Below are 21,827 nucleotides of genomic sequence, written 5' to 3' on the forward strand. Positions count from 1 at the left end.
CATCTCTTCTATGTCCCCCAATGCTTCTCTCTTTCTCCCCATCCCTTCGCTGTCTGCCCCATTTTGACAGTTCCGCTCAATTCCTAATTATGATGTTACCAATATTGTAAAAAGGTGAGGCTGACACGGAGGTGTGTTCAAAGGGTAGAAATCGTTTATTATGAGTGCAGAATTAATATGAGTAAAATAGCCAGCTCTGTCCTTTGCGTGCAGGAAAATTAATCAAGAGTACTCTTCTCTGATCAAGACAAAGGAATCTTATTCAGGGCTTATACCTTAGAAAAGCTGTCACACTAATCATTCTTACTACTTGCATTCTCTCTGCACATGCCCCATGCCGGCACCGAGATTATCTGCCATCTGAAAAGGGCTCACCCGGCGAGTTCTTTCTGTACAGGGAGATAGAGCCGCCTCTCTCTCTACGCAAATCTCGCCTGAAATTAATGTTTTTTAATTTACATTTTATTACTAGTGTAGATGAGCAGGGGTCTCCGGAGCAGAACCGCATTTATTTCAGGTGCGGGGACCCCCTGCTTCCCGAGATACAGACCCCGTTATGGGGTGCCGGTATCTCCTATGCATTTGATTCCCATGGTCACATGACGCGGGGCATTTCAGTGATTAGGAGATACCGGCACCCCATAACGGTGCCTGTATCTCAGGAAATAGGGGGTCCCCGAGGCGACTCGATTAAGGGCGGAAGAGGCTACTATGAATACTCGGCTTCTGCAGTATGCCAGGACCCTCCGTGTCAGCAATCAGGGGTTTCCAAAGAGTCAGAATCTACGCGTTTCGCTATGGCTGATGATTCCAGAAGAAGCCATAGAGAAACGCGTAGAATCTGACGCTTTGGGAACCACTGAGTGCTGAAACGGAGGGTCCTGGCATACTGCAGAAGTCGAGTATCCATAGTAGCCTCTTCCGCCCTTACCCGAGTCGTCACAGGAAGTGATGTTGACGTGACGTATGCGGAAGCGCATGGGGCAGCAGTAGCTGACGGCGTACACCCCATGTGTACCAGAGGTTCTCTCCAACGTATGATTACACATTTGAAAATGTGAGTGGATATTAATATGTTTTAATAGATGTAATAGACTTTATTTCTACATACTATAACATTGTGCGTTCTTTCTTTCTTATCCTTATCCCTGGGAGGGAGGTAATAGGTATTACCACACACGCAGCTTACCATTCAAGATACATCTATATACAGCCATCGGTCAGAGATTCCTTGCCAAGGGCTCCCATCAGAGAGAGATGAGACTCTGATATGCCTTCCATTTTCAGAAGAAATATGTGAGTGGGACTGACACATTATTGTTTTTGGATACACCTTGACTTTATTGTCTGCACCATTATATTTTTCTTACTTTTTCACATATCGCATCTGAAATCTGCAGCGCTCCCCTTATCTCGAAGACGACGCATCACTGTTGTTACAATGCCATTTATGATTGTGGGCGACTAGTTGATTACTAAACCCCCTGATATTATGACTCTTAATGCATGGGCAAAAAGACTGTCCTGATACCACTAAACACCCTGAAGCAGTAGTAAGGTATCTTAAAAGGTGTACAAAGGGGATGAATTTGCTTGGGGCTGATTTTATTTTTCTGTTAGACAGAGTCACTAAACATGCTCTGCATTGATTGGAAATTCCACATTCCATATCATCCTCAATCCTCAGGCCAAGTAGAAAGGACTAACCGCACAATAAAAGATAAGATTAGGAAAGATACCAGAGGGACTTTCCATAATTGGCCATATCACCTGCCCACTGTACTAGCAGAAATACGGATGACACCTAATAAGACCACGGGCTCTGCCCATTTGAAATACAGTACTAATGGGTAGGCCATTCCCTACCTCATGGACAAAGACTCATGGTGTACCAAAAACAAAGGGTGACCTGAATTGTATTATACAGGAACATGTAATACACCTTGTTGACAAGTTGAATGGCATCGATGGTGATGTATCTATGTTTCTTCCTTGTCTCAAGGGTATGCCAACACACCCTTTCAAATCAGGTGACACGGTCCTGGTCAATCAACTGTTCAAAAACAAGACGCTGGATCCTCCCTTCGGCAAACACACCACCATCATCATCGTCACCCATACTGCAATGTTGACAGAAGACAGCCCAACATGGATAGACGCAAGCTGTGTGAAGACCGCACAAATTGGTTCCCGTGGTCCACCCATTCTGGACCCGTCGGCAAGCTCCTAATACTTGCCATGTGGTTATCTATTATAATAGCTATAATCTGGGGACTAATTGCGGGACTAACTGCCTGTTATATGCAACACACGGAGACATAAACATATATAAATGTTACACCCACCAGTTGTATGTTCAATTGTAAAGAATATTCTTGGCGACACAAAAGGGAGAGATGCCAACCTTTGCGGTTCTCTCAGACTACCTATGTATTCATCTCTAATCGTCACACGAGATACCTAGTAAGAGATAGGTTTCTGCATGCCCGTGGTCTCTTGGAGGTTTCTCCCCAGGGAGTTTTTCCTCTCCTGAGTGGTGAGCAGAAGAATAAATGGGTTTGGTCAGATGGTTGTTCTTTTAGAACAAAAGGAGGGGGTTGAAGGGGTTAAAATGATATGTCAGCTCTACAAGTCTCAGGGATTGAAAGGGTTAATATAATCTTCTAGCTTTATCCTTCTTACTGTATATGAGGTGTTCCAGTACTGAGAGAATTAACTCGCTATGCTAGTTGTAATCTTTATTTACTTTTGTTGTTCTCAGTTTGTCTTTCATACAATAGCAAGAGCTGTAAAATGTCCCAAACCAGACAGCTGCATGCTCTTGATAAACATTCCCTGTATTTCTCTTTGTAATGTAGAAGTGGAAACTACCGGCCAAACACAAGCAAGATGTAATGATTTACTAATGCTTTGTCTAAAGACACAGATACATAACCTCTACAGAAACTAGTTATTTCTCACATTGTTAAACATGATATGTTATGTATTAACATGCACTTGGTTTTCTGTATAAATGTCAGGGCACAACTGAATAAAACTTTGAAGTGTGGAAGCAGCAGCCCTGTTGTTTGACTCCTATCTTCCCGAGCTCTTATTTGTCTGTGTTTCTGTGCTAAACCAGTGCTGTCCAAATCTCCCTAGGTTGAGTGAAGTGATTCCTACCAAAGTGAAAAAGTAACGCTTTCAGTCTTGGTCTCCCGTGACACCCAAACAACCGTGGGGACGACACGGGGACCCCCAGACACCCTCAGGAAACAGCTGACACTCGCGAGGATCACATGGGGGCCCACGGAGCCTGTTGGGGACCACCCGAGGGCCTATAAACTCCTGTGTGAACCCTCAGGGTGCACTGTGGGGCCTGCGGACACCCATTAGGACCCCCGGTGACCACCACCATCCTGTGGTATTAATCCTAAAAAAATAAATAATGGTTTTATGTGGGGGCACAGGGGGTTGATTGTGTATTGGTGTTTATGAAATATTGTTATGATTATTGTGGGCCTAGGAGGTGGGTAGTGGGGCTGTTGAGTGTATTTTTGTTTATTGTGGGTAGTGGGGGTGGGTGAACGGGGTACTAGCCCCAAGGATGGATGTTTCAGACTACCGGGTTGGTAGCAGGAGGGGTTAACCGCTTTTAACCGCTAAGGTAAAGAAGGGGTAAAGTCCACCCGCAACCCTCCCCTCTCCCCCCCCGCAAGACCTAAACAACCACCAAGGGCCAAATACCACCTTTACCCACCCCCACTACCCACAATAAACCTGGCACTGGTGGTTAACCCCTTCATTGCCTTAGCGGTTAGCCGCTTAGGTAATGAAGTTGCCTGTAAAAGCATTTTTCATGCATTTTTCATGCTGGGGGTCTCCTGTGGTGATATTAATGGGTATCACCTCCAGAGTTTCTCAGCATCAATCTGATGCAGTAAAAATGCATTTTATTTTCTAAGTGTCGTCTCGCCAGCTTCTTCCCACCTTCTTGCCAACTTTTTGTGGCGGGACGATTTGGAGAGGAAATCTCCATTCTCGCGCGGCTATCAGCCTCAATAAGCTGATCGTGGCTACGACAATTGAGTAAGTTTGAGAAGGTGGCGATAAGCGGCGATAAGTGGCTTATTTGGCAGGGGGGGGGGGGGGTCGGGAAAAAGACGGTGATTTTTGCTCTTATCACCAGCTTATCAGGGCTTACTGAATCGCTGTAGGGTTTTTTGGCGATAAGCTGGTGTTAAGGGGTTTATCGCAACTTATAGCATGAGGCCCTATGTCTCCATAATCTATAATTGGCATCTGCTGTGCAATGCGCTTTCTCACCAGCAGACTTAGGGAGGATTTGTTCCTATATAGTACACCTACTTTGGTGTAGGTTTTGGATATCAGGGCAGTGGCGTAGCTAGATATTCGCGGGCCTCCAGGCAAAAAAAAATCCGGGCCCCATTAATATTAAAACTATTTTTTTTCTCCCTCCCCCATCCTCTCCCTGATCTTCTATCTCTCCCCCTCCTCCTCATCTCTCTTCCGTCCTGCTCCTCATCTGCCCCCTTCCTTCTCCTCCTCATAATTTCTCTCCCCCTCATCATCATTAGCTCTCCCCCTCCTCATCATCAGCTCTCTCCACATCCTCATCATCAGCTTTCTCCCCCTCATCATCATAAGCTCTCTCCCCCTCCTCCTCATCTCCCCCTCATCTCCCCCCTCATATTTCCTCCCCCTCCTCATCATCAGCTCTCCCCCTTCTCATCATCAGCTCTCCCCCTCCTCCTCATCATCATCATCAGCTCTCTCCACATCCTCATCATCAGCTCTCTCCCCCTCCTCCTCATCTCCCCCTCATCTCCCCCCTCATAATTTCTCCCCCTCCTCATCATCAGCTCTCCCCCCTCATCATCATCAGCTCTCCCCCTCCTCATCATCATCATCATCAGCTCTCTCCCCCTCATCATCATCATCATCATCAGATCTCGCCCTCATTATCAGATCCCCTCCACCTAGGGTGACCAGATTTTCAAATGTAAAAAACCACCCCAAGCCTTTTTTTGTGCTTTCCTCCCTCTCCCCATCCTCTCCCCCCCCCATCCTCACTCTACCCCCATACTCACTCTTTCCCTTTCCGCATCCTCACTCTCTCCATCCCCTCATCCTCACTATCTACCCGCCCCCATCCTCACTCTTTCCCTCCCCATCCTCTCTCTCCCCCCAATCCTCCACTCTCTTCTCTCTCCCCTCTCCCCCCTCCCTTCCCCCATCATCTCTCTACTCCCACCACCCCCCCTTCTCTCTCCCCCAATTCTCTCTCTCCTCCCTCCCCTTATCCTCTCTCCTCCCACCCCTCCCATATATACATACAAACACTAGACCATATATACACATAACAAACATGCAACATTAGTGTAACACAGAAACACATATACAAATACACATTTATATTAAACATATAAAAATAACACTAAATATACAACATATACAGTACATGCAGAAAATACATGAAACACATATATGCATTACAAATACACACACACACACGTACCAACACAGACATATACACACACACACACACACACACACACACGCACGCACACACACACACACACACACACACACACACACACACACACACACACACACACACACACACACACACACACACACACACACACACACAAACACAGACACACACACACACAAACACAGACACACACACTTACCAACCCAGACACACAAACACTTACCAACACAGATACACACACACATACACACAAACACTTACCAACACACACACACCAACACAGACACACGGAAATGGAGACACACACAGACACACACACACAGAGACACACACTTACCAACACAGAAATACACACAGAAACACCCACACGTATCAAAAGGCACACGGAACTGTAAATCTAGAGAGGTGCCACTATGGAGAGCTATGCAGCGCCACCTGCTGCCTGAAAGTGGTTAAGCAACCCTGTTCTCCTCCCGCCTCCCTCCTAATGGTACAGCTGTTCTGTGATCAGCTCCGCACTCCACAGCCGGCATCCTGCGCTCTCCTCCTACCCGCCCAAGCCTGTCTCTGTCTGAAGAGACAATATGCAAAGGTATGTGGGTATGTAGCACACCAAAACAGTGCAAATAAATGCAAAAAATACGATACTTGCGCACAATGCCTGAGCTCCTGGTTCAAGGATGGCCTATCTGCAGCAATCCAAGTATACAGCAACAGGAAAGATGATCCAGGGCTCCACGGATTTTTAGCAAAATAATTTATTCATAATACACAACGTTTCGGCCTCACTTAGGCCTTTGTCAAGTGACTGGTAGTGAACTGACAAACACAATGTCCCATCTATATATACCCCTCCATATAATTAAAGTAAGTGAGCAGACACATCCTCCCACAGCAAACGCTGATCACCCCATGTGACACACATGTTAATCCAAGCAATAAAAAGCCTACCAGCCCCAAGCCCTTGATAAAGTGCTCTTCTGCACGAAACGCGAAGGTGCGTTCATGAAGCCCCTGTTTTTTGGCCTTAGCTTGCTAATAAATTGATCTGCTTATTCTGGAGTTGTAGCAGAAGAAAATCCTAGGATTGGATGCGGAGCACAGCTGAAGAAGTGGGGCCAGCGCCAAGATGATGAGGTTAAAAGAGGTGTTTATTAAACATAGTAACGGGGAACAAAAAAACAAACGCCATTTTTCAAAGAGTAGAGTCGCGTCTGATCATACTCACGGTCTTATAGAAGATCCCCCGCCTCCAAACAATAATGACACAGTGTGAATTTGGCACGAGAACCGCAGAGACTAATTCTATTGGGGGAGCCATCTTCCAATCAGATGTCTGGGATTGGAAGCTGTGTCCCATGTGGACGGGGGATCATGTACAGACTATCGGAAGCAGACCTATTGACTAACATAAACAGATAGAGACAAAGAATACATAAAAAGGATACAATGACATCCAATAACATCCAATTATTATAAAGTTGGCCTGGGATTTTTTCTCTTGTGCTCCATTTAGCCTTGGATGTCGTTGGACTGTGCTCTACCTACCTACATGATCGTGGATTTCTCATCCTAAGATGCACGCCGTGGATACAGTGGACGCCCCTTTGGTATACAGGTAATGAACCACATTGCCCTATTATGTATCTTGTCTATACAGGACATTGTCATTTATATTGTACTTTCTGGGTTATAACTGTGTACCATTTATTGCGGTAGTCACGTGGACATCGCTAGGTGCATACCCGTTTCAGTATTTGCATATACTTACTTAGGATGTTGCATGAGTATCTGGACATTTATTTATGTAAGTAAATACAGTTTCACCCCCTGCTCTGGAACCCACTGGAAGGGGTAATCTTCACTCTTCCCCACAGTAACAGCAAAACACACAAAATCCAAGGGGAGCATGGGGAGGAAACAAAAATAAATTTAAGTGCAGCAGAATAGCAACGTGGAAAAAAGCCTCCAATTGATTTGGCTCTAATGGATTGACTACTTACAAGAGGTAAGAGTTAAAAGGACAGGGTTGACTCAAACAGTCAGTGGTGGGTGGGTGGTGCAGTTGTCATCAGAGTGGATCAGGTCCTCAGGATGATGTATCCCAATGTTGAGAGAAAGAAACTGGCATAGCGCAGATCACTCAAGGTAAAAAAAGTTTATAACAATAAAAGTGTTATGCTCACTGTGATAGGGTAAATAAAAGCCACCAGTTATATGCCTGGAAAACCTATGTCTAGTCTGCAGTGCAGCACTGACTAGGTTAACTTCAGCTGGGAACCTCAGGACAATTAGCTGGATCCCAGCTGCCTAATCAAGGTGTGTTAAAACGCAGGCTGTAGACACATGGAGCTGGCTGTTGAGGATTAAGCTGCTGAGAGATTTCCTAATACAAGGTCTGATTAGAAAAGTAGATGAATTGTGAACTGTCTGTCCCCTGCATAGGAAAGGGTGACTGCCATATACACTGTCTGCTAAAGTGAAACTGTTTTTGTCTGTCCGCTGAAGAAAAGCCACTTTCCTTTTGTTGCTGATGGAAAGCTATTTTTGTTTTGTGTGCTGTATATTTTACAAGGCTAAATAAATAAGCCTTGTCAAGAAACCCGTGTGTGTAGTTTCATGTACCCTGCAACATATGGTGTCAAGAATTGGGAAGGATTTTTTTTCAAAAGGCTCCTGCAGTTAAAGGGCCACACACACACACAAGAATGGAAAAACTTTTGAAAGAGTTTCTGTGCGAGCAGACCAGACAGCAGGGACAGTTAATGCAGGAGCAGGCCCGGCTGCAAGCGGAGAGAGATGAAAGAATACAAGCAGCACAGGATGAGCGGATTGCCAAGCTGCTGACACATTTCCAAGGTTCTGCCAGTCCAGAACTTGCAAACAGACCCCCGATACTCCTGAGGAAAATGGCGCCGAACGAGGATCCAGAGGCTTTTTTACTTACATTTGAAAGAGTCGCCGAAGCTCAGGGCTGGGCTGCAGATCGCTGGGCAACTGCTTTGGCCCCGCTCCTCATAGGAGGAGCCCAGGTCTCATATCATGGCCTCCCTACAGATCAGGCAATGGACTATCGCCAAGTAAAAGCCGCCATATTGGATCGCTTAGGTCTGACCCCAGAGACCTACCGGCAGCAGTTCCGGAACATGAAGTACACCGCTAAGATGAGACCCCGGGTCCTCGCTCAGCGATTATTGGACTTGTGTACGCGCTGGATACAACCAGAGGAGTGCACTAAGGAGGCAATTCTTGAGCAGGTGGTTTTGGAACAATTTCTACAAATAATACCCCCTTCCGCACGCTCATGGGTAAAACGCCACGCTGCTGAAACCCTAGCTTTGGCGGTCCGACTCGTGGAGAACTTCCTTGGGGCTGAGCAGCAAGCGAGTGTCCTGGACCCGACTCCACCGGCACTTGCGGACACCCAAAGAGGGAGGTCGAATCAATGGGGAACCTACGGCCCGTCATGGAACCGCCAAGTCCAACGGAAGGAGCAGTCATTCCAGCAAGGACGGAGTCCAAAGGCTGGTCCCCGCAGAGACCCTCATCTCCTTCCGGATGTCGGCTCGTCGCAAAATGAGAGGAACTTCCGAGGACGTCGCCCACAGGACCCACCAGACGCCTGGTCTCCAGTACCCGGTCCAGCGGAGCGCTATCCACAGCCCCCTCCTGCGAGGGAACCCTCTCCATGTTCTGCCTGCAGAGAACAAGGCCACCGGTATGTGGACTGTCCACTGATGGATTGTTCATTCAGCAGAACCGTCGCCTCGGCTTTTACTGGGGAAAATTACAAGCCCTGGCTACTTCCAGCCCTGATTAGGGGAAAAACCATCCAGGCCCTTGTAGATTCAGGCTCTGTTAAAACTCTGGTCCTCCAGGAACTGTTACCACCCAACGTTTGTTCTTTTGACTCCCCATGGAGCATAGAATGTATACACGGCGATGTAAAACGCTATCCGACAGCCAAAATCCGGCTACAGGTAAAAGGTCGGGAGGCTTACCTCAAAGTAGGAGTCGCTCCTTGGCTCCCTGTCCCCGTTGTGCTCGGTCGGGACTGGCCTTTCTTTTCGGACCTAATGGCCCCAGTCTTTCACGAGGAGCCTCCTTCTAGGGCTCAGGAGAACCCTGGCAAACTGTTCCCCTTCTCGGCAGACCTTTTTCCCCGTAGACACCGACTTCAAAAGACTCGGAAGCAAAGACGCTTGGACAAACAGGACTGGTTGCAGAAATCTGGGTCTCAAGGTGACCATTCTAGTAGTCAGAGGTCACAAGTGATGGCTGGGCATGGCCAAAGAGAGGGGGATATGGGCCCTGGAGATTTAACAGACCTCTACCTCCCTGACTTTCGCCAGAAGCAAAGGGAAGACCCAGTCCTTGCTAGACAGTATGACAAGGTGGTGAAAATTGATGAACAAATTTTAGATGCACAGGGGGTGATAGTATTCCCCCATTTTGAGCTATCAAACGATATCCTATATAGGGTGAATAGGCAGACACAAACAGGGGAGGTCACCAGACAGATATTGGTTCCCAAGGCGTTTGTTAAATCTGTGTTCACTCTAGCCCATACTGTCCCTTGGAATGGTCACCTGGGCAGGGATAAAACATTGGACCGTATTTCATCCAGATTCTATTGGCCAGGGATGCATAGTGATATTGCTAAGCTATGTGCAGCATGTCCAGAGTGCCAGCTAACTAGTCCAAAAGGACAAAAACCAGCCCCTTTGGTTCCTCTACCCTTGGTGTCAGTTCCCTTTGAGAGGATTGGGGTAGACTTGGTAGGACCTCTAGAACCTTCTGCGAAAGGACACAGGTTTATCCTTGTAATAGTTGATTATGCGACAAGATATCCTGAGGCGTTCCCCCTGAGAACAGCAACGGCGAAGCAAGTAGCCAACAAGTTGTTGGAACTGTTCTCACGGGTTGGACTTCCCCAGGTTATGTTGACAGACCAAGGTACAAATTTCATGGCTAAACTGATGCAGGATGTCTTAAAGTTACTAGAGGTCAAGTCTGTTCGGACATCGGTCTACCATCCACAGACTGACGGATTGGTGGAAAGATTTAACCAAACTCTAAAAGGGATGCTGAGGAAATTTGTAGATTCAGAGAAGAGAGCATGGGTTGAACTTCTCCCTTTTCTGCTGTTTGCAGTGCGGGAAGTTCCCCAGGCCTCCACGGGATTCTCTCCATTTGAATTGCTCAATGGCCACCAACCCCGGGGTATCCTAGACCTCCTAAAGGAGTCCTGGGAGGAACAGCAGTCCCCTTCTAAGAATACCCTGCAATATGTACTAGACCTTAGGAAGCGCCTAGATGTGGTCGGCCATTTTGCCAGGGAGAATCTTAGATCAGCCCAGGACAGTCAGGAGAGACATTACAATCAGAATGCTTGCATGAGAGTGTTTCACCCAGGAGACCAGGTGATGTTATTGTTACCCAGTTGCGAGAGTAAACTCCTGGCCAAACGGCAGGGCCCATTCGAAGTACTCCGCCGTACGGGTGATGTGGATTACGAGATCGCTCAACCAGGGTCTAGGAAGGGTAAACAAATTTACCATGTGAACTTTCTGAAACCCTGGAAGATGCAGCGGTCGCTATTCATCCACCCGGTGGAGGAGGAAACGGACTTGGCCTCCATGGGAGAACATCGTGAGTGACAATAAAATCCCAATGGGTAAACAGTTGTCCTCTGAACAAAAAGGGGACTTGTTAGCAATAATTACACAATTCCAGGATGTTTTTTCTGACTTACCAGGACAAACTAACTTAATTTCCCATGCAATCGAGACAGCACCTGGGGTCAAAGTATGTTCCCGTCCTTATAGGTTGCCTGAAAGTTGTAGGGCTCTGGTAGAGAAGGAGGTACAAGAAATGTTACACTTAGGAGTGATTGAGGAATCATGCAGTGAGTGGTGTAGTCCACTAATTATGGTCCCTAAACCCGATGGGAAGGTAAGATTTTGTATGGACCTCCGAAAGGTCAATGCAGTATCCAAGTTTGACGCATATCCGATGCCAAGGGTGGACGAATTAATTGACGCCCTTGGTAACGCGGAATATATATCCACGTTGGACTTGACAAAAGGATACTGGCAAATACCCTTAGAGGAGAAGTCCAAATGCAAAACAGCCTTTGCCACTCCCATGGGTTTATACCAGTTTGTGACAATGCCATTTGGACTGCATGGAGCCCCAGCCACATTTCAGAGACTCATGGATAAGGTACTGAGGCCCCATAGGACTTATGCCGCAGCCTACCTAGATGACATTGTCATTTATAGTAAACACTGGCGGGCCCATCTAAATAGGCTGAAAGCGGTCCTCAAATCTCTAAGAGAGGCAGGGCTCACAGCCAACCCTAAGAAATGTGCCTTGGGTAAAGCGGAAACCAAATATTAGGGTATACAGTGGGAGGTGGAAAATTAAGGCCACTAGCCAACAAGGTAGCTGCCCTGAAAGAAGTTCCGACCCCCCAAACAAAAACGCAGGTACGCTCTCTGCTGGGTTTAGCAGGGTACTACCGGCGGTTCATCCCCAACTATTCGGAAATCAACATTAGGAACAAATTCATTTATTTCAAAAAGGGCAAAATGTCCAACTCCATATTCAGTCCCCTTGGGGTGAGACTTCCTAAACGGTGAATCCAAAAGGATTCCCTCCTCAAAAGCTCATTCTCTCTGTCTCCCCCTCTCCAGTGTTGTTTCACTTGTTCTATGACTGTGTAAGTCAGACCTGTTGAATCTCCTGACTTGGATATGGAGTTGGACATTTTGCCATTTTTGAAATAAATTAATTTGTTCCTAATGTTGATTTTGTCGCCCCTTTTAGGAGTCTGTTTTTGTTGCTCATCCAACCCCCCCGGGCTCTATCCAATAGCCTTTATAATCTGTGCATTTCAGGTTTTAGTTTCTGTATAATACATCTAGTGAGTGTGCAATATTAATTTCACTGTTATATTTTATATATCTCATCACCATCCAACTATAGGATTTTAGGATTTTATAACTAATTTGTTTAATTTCCTGTGAGTCTGCCATATACTTTAGATTATGTATATTTTAGATAATATATTTTTCGCAATCATGTCATAATATGTTAATCAGTGAGCTGATGTATTCTTAGCAGTGTTTGAGTGCACTTATAGGAATCATGTTTTGCATAAATTATCAGTTTTTTACAACAATGAACTGTATATTGTCCGAATTGCCTCCTTAACTGTACCACCATTTATATACTTATACCCATACTAGTTATCCCTTTAAAAGATTTATTCCCCATATTATACATATGTTTCCTTCATTGAGATTCCAAGCCCATTATTGTGTATGAGTGATTGTAATAGCATCATCCACCCCAGTAGCGCTTTAAGAAATAGCGTACACCTGATTATCAATCAGATCACCAAGATATATAAGTAAGCATTGCGTCACGAGACTCCACACTCCTGATGAAGCCGACGGTAACACGTGGCGAAACGCGTAGAGTGGGGGTCTCATTCAGAACGGAGCATACAGCAGAGGAGTTGCAGGAAGATCCAGCCCTTACCGAGCGACGAACCCGGAAGGGACGTCAGACGCCAGTCGGAACAGTGTGACAGCTGACCGGAAGCAGAGGTGGAGGAGTGGGGAACGTTGCGGGACGGTGAGCCAGCTGGCTACAGTCTTCCTACACTAATGCAGTGTGATTAGCCCATTTTTTATTGTTAGAATGTGAGTATAACAATTTTATTGTTATAAACTTTTTTACCTTGAATGATCTGCGCTATGCCAGTTTCTTTCTCTCAACATTGGGATACATCATCCTGAGGACCTGATCCACTCTGATGACAACTGCACCACCCACCTACCACTGACTGAGTCAACCCTGTCCTTTTGACTCTTACATCTTGTAAGTAGTCAATCCATTAGAGCCAAGTCAATTGGAGGCTTTTTTCCACGTTGCTATTCTGCTGCACTTAAATTTATTTTTGTTTCCTCCCCATGCTCCCCTTGGATATTGTGTGTTTTGACATAAACCTTATTGGACTGCTTGAGCACTACATTCTTCTGTTCTATAGTTACCGTGGAGTGTTTGGGGCGAAAGCCAGATTGGAATTGACTAGGGAAATTTGTCTTGGTATAGTAATCGCTTAACTGGGAGTGAACACATTTTTCCATGACTTTGGATAGGATTGGGAGAAGGGAGATTGGCCTGTAGTTTGAGACAGTGTTTTTGTCCCCACTTTCGAAAATTGGGACAACTCTGGCAGTTTCCAGGTCTTGGGGATAAGGCCTGCAGACAGGATAGAGTTGATTAGGGAAGCAAGCGGTTTGGCGATGGCTGGGGCACCACATCTAAGGAACTTAGATTATAATAAATCAGGTTCACATTGACTGCTTAGTTTTAATTTGAGGAGCGCTTGTGTAATCTCCCCTTCAGATACTCAGTTCCGCACAGAGCCCCCTGATCCCCACACAGAGCCTCCTGATCCCCACACAGAGCCCCCTGATCCCCACACAGAGCCCCCTGATCCCCACACAGAGCCTCCTGATCCCCACACAGAGCCCCCTGATCCCCACAAAGAGCCTCCTGATCCCCACACAGAGCCTCCTGATCCCCACACAGAGCCCCCTAATCCCCACACACAGCCCCCTGATCCCCACACAGAGCCCCCTGATCCCCACACAGAGCCTCCTGATACCCACACAGAGCCTCCTGATACCCACACAGAGCCTCTTGATCCCCACACAGAGCCCCCTAATCCCCACACACAGCCCCCTGATCCCCACACACAGCCCCCTGATCCCCACACAGAGCCCCCTGATCCCCACACACAGCCTTCTGATCCCCACACAGAGCCTCCTGATCCCCACACAGAGCCCCCTAATCCCCACACAGAGCCCTTGTTGTTGTTGTTGTTGTTGTTGTTGTTGTTGTTCTTATTAGGCATTGAAGCCATTTTTTAAAAAAAAACATTGGTGGGCGGGGCCGGGGGCGTGTAGCTTTTTTGTAATTTGTCAAGCCCTGTATATATATGTAAAGGGCAAAAAAGAGGTACAGTACCAAAAGACGGATACTGTATGAACTCCACAAACAGGGCACTCAATGGGTTAATGCTAGACCAATAATGATTTATTGTGAGGTAAAAATTAACACAAGGTGAAAAAGCTAAAATCAATTAAAATACATATGGAACTCCTGCATAGGATCAAAAAAATATTTGGATAAATTTATGTGGTGAGATGAAAGGGAAAACAGTAGTTTACATGTCCATATAAGAGAATAAGATGTAATATACTTAAACACTGATGCAACAAAGGGTTAAACAATAAACATCAACCTAGTAACAATGTTGCATATACAGCTATTCCTTACCACTAATCAAGGGGTTAACCAAACCCCTCCAAGGTGAAGGAATGGCTGCCAAGCTGGTAATAAAAGCAAAAAAACTCTGTTGAACATGAAAAACAAAAATCAAGTTTGTAACACATCAAAGGTCAAAACAATAACAAATAGAGTAATGTGCAGCATATAATGTCATAATGTATCTAAATAATACAATGAATAGTATACATCAGCCCAGATGTAAATAGCTGAAACATGACATATATTACACCACATGTATTTTTATATAGCGGCCAATAATCCAATTGATGCACACAACCTCTAAAAAATGAATAAAGAAGCAAATTAGAGAGAACAAGTGAAACACTGTATGCTGTCTAGTAGGTTCTATAACCCTATATACCAGACATACTAGTCTATCTCTGAATTGCCTCAATTACAGACCATAGAGAGAATGGAAAAAATCTTGAATGTGAATCATAGTGGTGGAGCAGTAATTGTAGCTCTATGATGGTTTCACCGCATGAATAATAATGAGGTTAGTTCCTTGTTGCTGCTCAGTTCTTTCATAAATTTGTATTAGTTGAACATATCTGCATTAGATACAGCCGATGAGATCAAACAAACAGAGCTGTACAGCAGTACGGCGGCTTAGCCAAGGTATATCAGGTCCCATTTAACAGTTCATATGTATATAGAGGTATCAGTACCGTGTTAGCCGAGCTTCAATCATCAAAAAATAAATAGATGATACCGTTCTGTGGCTAACGAAATGCTTTTATTTGTGCGAGCTTTCGACATACACTGATCTCTTCTTCCGGCGATGTTACAATGAATGAAGCAAGGGTATACTTAAATTTTTTAAGTATACCCTTGCTTCATTCATTGTAACATCGCCGGAAGAAGAGATCAGTGTATCTCGAAAGCTCGCACAAATAAAAGCATTTCGTTAGCCACAGAACGGTATCATCTATTTATTTTTTTATTATATATATATATATATATATGTGTGTGTGTGTGTGTGTGTGTGTGTGTGTGTGTGTGTGTGTGTGTGTGTGTGTGTGTGTGTGTGTGTGTGTGTGTGTGTGTGTGTGTGTGTGTGTGTGTGTGTGTGTGTGTGTGTGTGTGTGTGTGTAGAGGGGGAAAGGGGGTGGCCCGGTATTAAAGGGGTTGCACCCCATTTGGCCACCCCTGACCGCACAAGGGAGACAAGGGGTTAACTGGACTGAGGTCAAGAAATGTGATTTATCCCTTGTTATGACCTGTAAATGTATTTTCCCCTGTTCCCCTGTTCCATTGTAATGTCTGTGTTAATCAGTGTCTGCATCACACACACACTAGAATCCATCCGGGAGCACAAGGGTTAATAGTCCTTTAATGATTATAGCTCTTTGTGAAGTTTTCCCGCCTTTTCAGGCACCATTTTGCAGGTTCCCATAAGCCGCCATTAGGGCTCAATGCTTTTTAATGGTGAATCTTGCTGTGAAGTCCGGTTCCTGAGAAGACCAGCAGATGGCGTCCGAGAGGGAGAGCGGCGGTTTCCCATTGAATGTCTATGGGCTCATTGACTTCAATGGAGAAACCCTCGAAAGAGCTTTTCAGGAATGAGTTGGCTGCCTTCCAAACCGCTTAGCCGCAAAGCGGATACAATGTCCTTTAAAAGAGTTAAAATCACTTGAGTCAAGTTCAACGTCAATTAGCGTGGGAATAAACAGTTCTGGTGGCCCTAGAAATAAAATTCTTTTTGCCCCTAGTTCCTAGGCTTCCCCCTACTCGACCACAACCGGGTCCCCGAATCCTGGACCCCCGATAAGGGTCGAACCAGATAGAGCGGGTCGCGCCATAGGCTTTGCCGGCGGCAGCAGAAACGGCTCAGAAAAATGACTAAGTGTGAAATGCTGAATTTTAGGAATCCCTATCTCCGGCTCCGGAGGGACCAGAGGATCAAGGTTTGGGGTATCTGTAGTCACTGCTCCGGCATCACTGCAGAACCATCCTTGACCCTCTTGGACCAACCCGACGGAGTATGGACCCCCTTGAAAGTTCGGGGCTTTTACCATTGATTCTAATGGGGGAAAAGCCGCATGGTGAAAAAATGACTAAGTGTAAAATGTTGAAATGTGTAAGTCCATATCTCTGGTTCTGGAATGCCCAGAGGGATGGGATTTGGGTGACATGTAGCCAAGGTTCCGGATTTAATGCATGCCCATTTCCAGCCCCCTCAGACCAACCAGACGGAGTATGGACGACTGTAAAGATTTGTGGATTTTCTCATAGACTTCAATGGCGGCGTTTCCCTATTCAAAGTCTATGGTAGGAATCCCCATTGACTACAACGGCGGAGTTGCTCCATTGAAACCCATGGCGGTGGAGCCCTTTGTTTTCAATGGGGATTTAGTGAAAAGCTGAGATTTCTTTTTCAGTGGAGATTTTTGTATTAAATTGATTTAATGTGCATTTGTGTAACTCCGGCTCCATAGGTCGTAGCAAGTCGCTTTTTGGATCATATGGTGTCCCAGTTCTGGCAATGAGAACTGGGAAGTTTGGAGCTGCTAGACCCAATGGAACCGGATATTTTAATACGTTTATGTTTTATGCTTTATATAGTTTTTTAAGGTATGGATAAGTTCCAGAGGAAATTCTTTTGGCCATAAGGTAGCAGATGGCCCTAGGAGACGCCCAAATGTCTAGGACTTAAGTATTGTTCAAAGGATCTTGTCACCCTCCCTGTTTACCTAAGGGCGGAGGAGGCTCAAGCCAGAGCAGTCTTTAAGTGTCCCACTTCACACCTTTCAACAAAGGTTTTCCTGCCAGAACTCCAAATGGATAGACTGGCTGGCATTCCTGATGCAAATGTGGGGCTTCAGAAATGAGACCCCAGAGTTCTACTGCGCATGTGCCAACTAGCAGGGGGGCATGGGTCAGAATGCTTTCCCACGTTAGTGAGTGGCTGGAGGTAATTGAAAACCAATACCCTGTCCTTAAGGTTATGGATAGGGCCACAAAAGGTATATAATCTGTGGTCAAGCCCTTATCCATTGTTCTTCATCTTGTTCATGTTTTGCAACTTCTTCAAGTGTTCAGTCTGTTCTATACCATCTTGATTGCTGAGAGAAACGCTATGCACTGTCTTCCTTCCAGAGGTCTTTCATGTCTTTGGTGTCTTGATGACTATGAAGAGTGCTGTACTGTATGAACTGCCAGTCCAGATATGACTGCTTCATCCTTTCCATTTTAAGTAAGTGTCTATATTTTGCCTGTTATTTGTACATTATTGTGTGTTCACCTTTATCAAGGAATAAAATCACTTTATTATATCTTAAGTCTCGTCCCAGTTCAAACCCAGGTATATATATATATATTTATATATAGTTTTGGTGTAAATTACAACCTGTCACAAGCTACCGTGACAGTGTGTGTGTGTGTTTGTTTGTTTGTTTGTTTGTTTGTGTGTTTGTGTCAATGGTTACCATTTAGTAGAGTAGCCATTGACATATACACCTCCCAAAACACTCACATGCGGAGAAATACCTGGGAAATAAGATATTTTGCATATTTATATTTGTCCTATTTCAAGATCTAAATCTCTCAGTGTTGCAAAATGTAGCAGAATTGTGTAGCATCTAAGATTGATTTTGTGATTTTCCAGCCCTGTTTTTTGGGTGAAAAATATACGAAATGGTGAAATAAAAAGAAAACACGCAAAAAAAAGTTTTGTACATCCCTACTGAGCACAATTTAATTGTGAGGCTTCATCACTCCATTAGCAGTGCCACCTATGTCCCAGATCCAAGCTTATTCTAGTACATAAAACACAGACAAGTCATTAAAATGAACTAAACTAATTTAATGGGTTAAATGTAAGTCACTGGCACTCATTAAAAAGAATGACAAGTATCATACTGTATAGGACATTTTATTAGTGATATACCGAGTACCCGGAAAATACCCAATACCCAGCTTACCCGGCGCTTTTTCAGCTACCGGGAAATTACCCGGACCTGGCAGCAGGGGCTGGGCCCTGCACCGGCTAGGAACCGGCGACGGGTAATGTCTGAGTGGCTGAAAATACTTCAACACTTACCTGCAACCGGCGACAGAAGGTTCCTTCCGGGCTGTCAAATAGGAACGTTCCTGCTCCGGTCACAAGGTTCCCTGGCTCCCACTGGTATCAGCTGTGTGCTATATTCCTGCTGCTCCTGCCGACTGAACACGGATTTCTGCTGCTGCTACCGCCACTTCTGCTGCTACTCCCAGATGTCACCGCGGTCCTCCTCACCCTCCTCAGCGGTCTTCCTTACCCTGCAGGTAAGTGCCGTCCGGGTAACAAGGAACCCGGCCGGGCACAATGGTTCATTTTGCCCGGGTATCCATTACCCGGTTATCGGGAAATTTAGGACCCGGTACAACACTACATTTTATAAGGAATTTAAATGAGTTAGATACTGCAATACACACAGTAACCACAAGGTGACAGTGCATACAGTAGTAATATTTAGTTTAAATGAGCAATACAAGCTCTTTTTTTTTTTTTTTTTACGCAGGATTGAAGCAGGGGGTTTCCAGCGCTGAAACCCATTAATTTAAGCTCTGCTTCCGGAGATACCTCCGTAGGGGTGCCAGTAGCCACTGAGTTAGCTGGACTTTTAAAGTTTAAAGCTGCCGCGTCACACGAACCAATAGGAAGCCGAACCTGATGAGGTCACCTCTTCCTATTGGCCCTCAGGGTGTGAGAGCTTTGAAACACCGCCATAATGTGATCCATGCTAGCCGAGCGGCGAACCTACCGGCATCTACTACAGAGGTAAGTATCTCCGGAAGCAGGGGGTCCCCGATGCTGAAGTTAATGGGGTTCAGCTCCGGAGACCCCCTGCTTCAATCCTGTTTTTTTAAGGTTAAAAAAAAGAGCTTGGATCGCCTCTATAAGATATCTACATATATATTTAGATCAGTAAATTAACACAGTCATTTAAATAAAAGCATAAGTAAATAAAAGAAGTTCTTAAATATTAAAGCAGCAACCCCCTCATACCCCCCCCTCCTTCTCTGTTATTCCTCGACCTTAGGATCCCTTAATTCCGGAGTGACATGAGTTTTAGGGTATGAGGCTTTGGCGCTGTTAGCACCCACATTGATGCCGCAATATCCATCTTGTTCGCTGGCAGTCCTTTACCCACTTCGGCCCACACTGGGGCTGCAGGGCCATCTTGGTCACTGTCGTTCTGGCTAAAAAGAGGAAGGTCTCCAGGATGTTGCCAGAGCATAGTTGCTGTTTGTTCCTGTCTGGCTCCTGTGTTCCTGTGGATCTTCACCATGCCTTGTTTCCAGCCTGTGCCCCAACCTTGCATCTCTGCCACCTGCCTCGACCCCAGCCTGTGACTAGGGTTGCCAGATGGCTTGTCCAAAAATACTGGACACAATGGTAAAAAATGTGACACCCCCCCCCCCAATACATATAAAACATACCCCCACGCCCCCGAATACATATAAAATACATCCTCACCACCCATATACATATTTAATATACCTACACCTCCCATATACTTACATATAAAATATACCCCCAGCACACCAATAAATATATAGCTCCACCACACCAATAAATAAAATATATCCCCACCACCCAAATGCATATAAAATATACCCCCACCACCCATATACATATAAAATATTCCCCCACCACACCAATAAATATAAAATATACCCCCACCACACCAATAAATATAAAACATACCCCCACCACCTATATACATATGAAATATACCTACACCACCCATATACATATAAAATATACCCTCACCATCCATATACATATAAAATATACCCTCACCACCCATATACATATAAAATATATCCCCACCACCCATATACATATAAAATATTCCCATCACCACACCAATAAATATAAAATATACCCCCACCACACCAATAAATATAAAACATACCCCCACCACCCATATACATATGAAATATACCTACACCACCCATATACATATAAAATATACCCTCACCATCCATATACATATAAAATATAACCTCACCACCATATACATATAAAATATACCCCCACCACACCAATAAATATATACCCCCACCACACCAATAAATATAAAACATACCCCCACCACCCAAATACATATAAAATATAACCCCAGCACCCATATATATATAAAATATACTGCCATTATTAAATATACCCCCCCCACCCATATACATATTAAATATACCCTCACCATCCGTATACATATTAAATATACCCTCACCACCCATAAACATATTAAATATACCCCCACAACCCATATACATATTAAATATACCCTCACCACCCATATACATATTACATATACCTTAAACACCCCTCACCCCCCCCCCCACATTGTACTTTACCTTATCTCCTGCAGGTCAGACAGCACTGGAAAATGTCTCTGGGCCGCCGGGGTGTGAGCTCCGCCCCCACTGTCCTCTGGTTGGCTGTCCTCTTCTCCAATCAGGAACAGCACAATAGTCCTCTTTGCTCTGCCCGGCCACCGTCCCGGCCCTCCCTCTCACTGCCTCCGAGCGCCCTCTCAGCACCAGCACTTGCCTCACTGCCTCCGCACCAGCCCTCGCGCTTACACCGCCACCTTCTCACTGCCTCCGCCCGCCCTCGCGCTTGCTGCCACCCTCTCACTTGCCGCGCTTGCACTGCCACTGCCTCCGCCGCTGTAACAATGGTAATACCGGACACATAGGTGTCCGGTATTGCCTCCAATTTTTTACCGGACAGGCATCGGAATTAACGGCCTGTCCGGGTGAAAACCGGACACCTGGCAACCCTACCTGTGACCCTGACTATTCTATTCTCGATTCAGGACTCTGTCTTTTGGTTCAGGTCGGTGACCTACATCCTACCTAAGCTATGCGGGTCTCTTCCTGTTTAGAGTCGAGCATCGTTACATTATGCTCTGGCCCGATATGGACCCGCAGAACTAGGGAAGGCTGTTTTCACCCATGGTAATCCCAT

The 21,827-nt window shown here is 45.5% G+C and overlaps 1 long non-coding RNA gene across 1 annotated transcript; it reads left to right on the plus strand.

Annotated features, from left to right (window-relative positions):
• Positions 1 to 1,164: 1,164 nt before the first annotated feature.
• On the plus strand, positions 1,165 to 3,052 carry LOC142470267 (uncharacterized). Its single transcript, XR_012789262.1, has 2 exons — positions 1,165 to 1,296; positions 2,003 to 3,052. It is a non-coding gene; the product is annotated as an uncharacterized LOC142470267 (long non-coding RNA).
• Positions 3,053 to 21,827: the final 18,775 nt, after the last annotated feature.

Source organism: Ascaphus truei, chromosome 19 (genome assembly GCF_040206685.1).
Source record: "Ascaphus truei isolate aAscTru1 chromosome 19, aAscTru1.hap1, whole genome shotgun sequence".
Classification (NCBI taxonomy): Eukaryota; Metazoa; Chordata; class Amphibia; order Anura; family Ascaphidae; genus Ascaphus; species Ascaphus truei.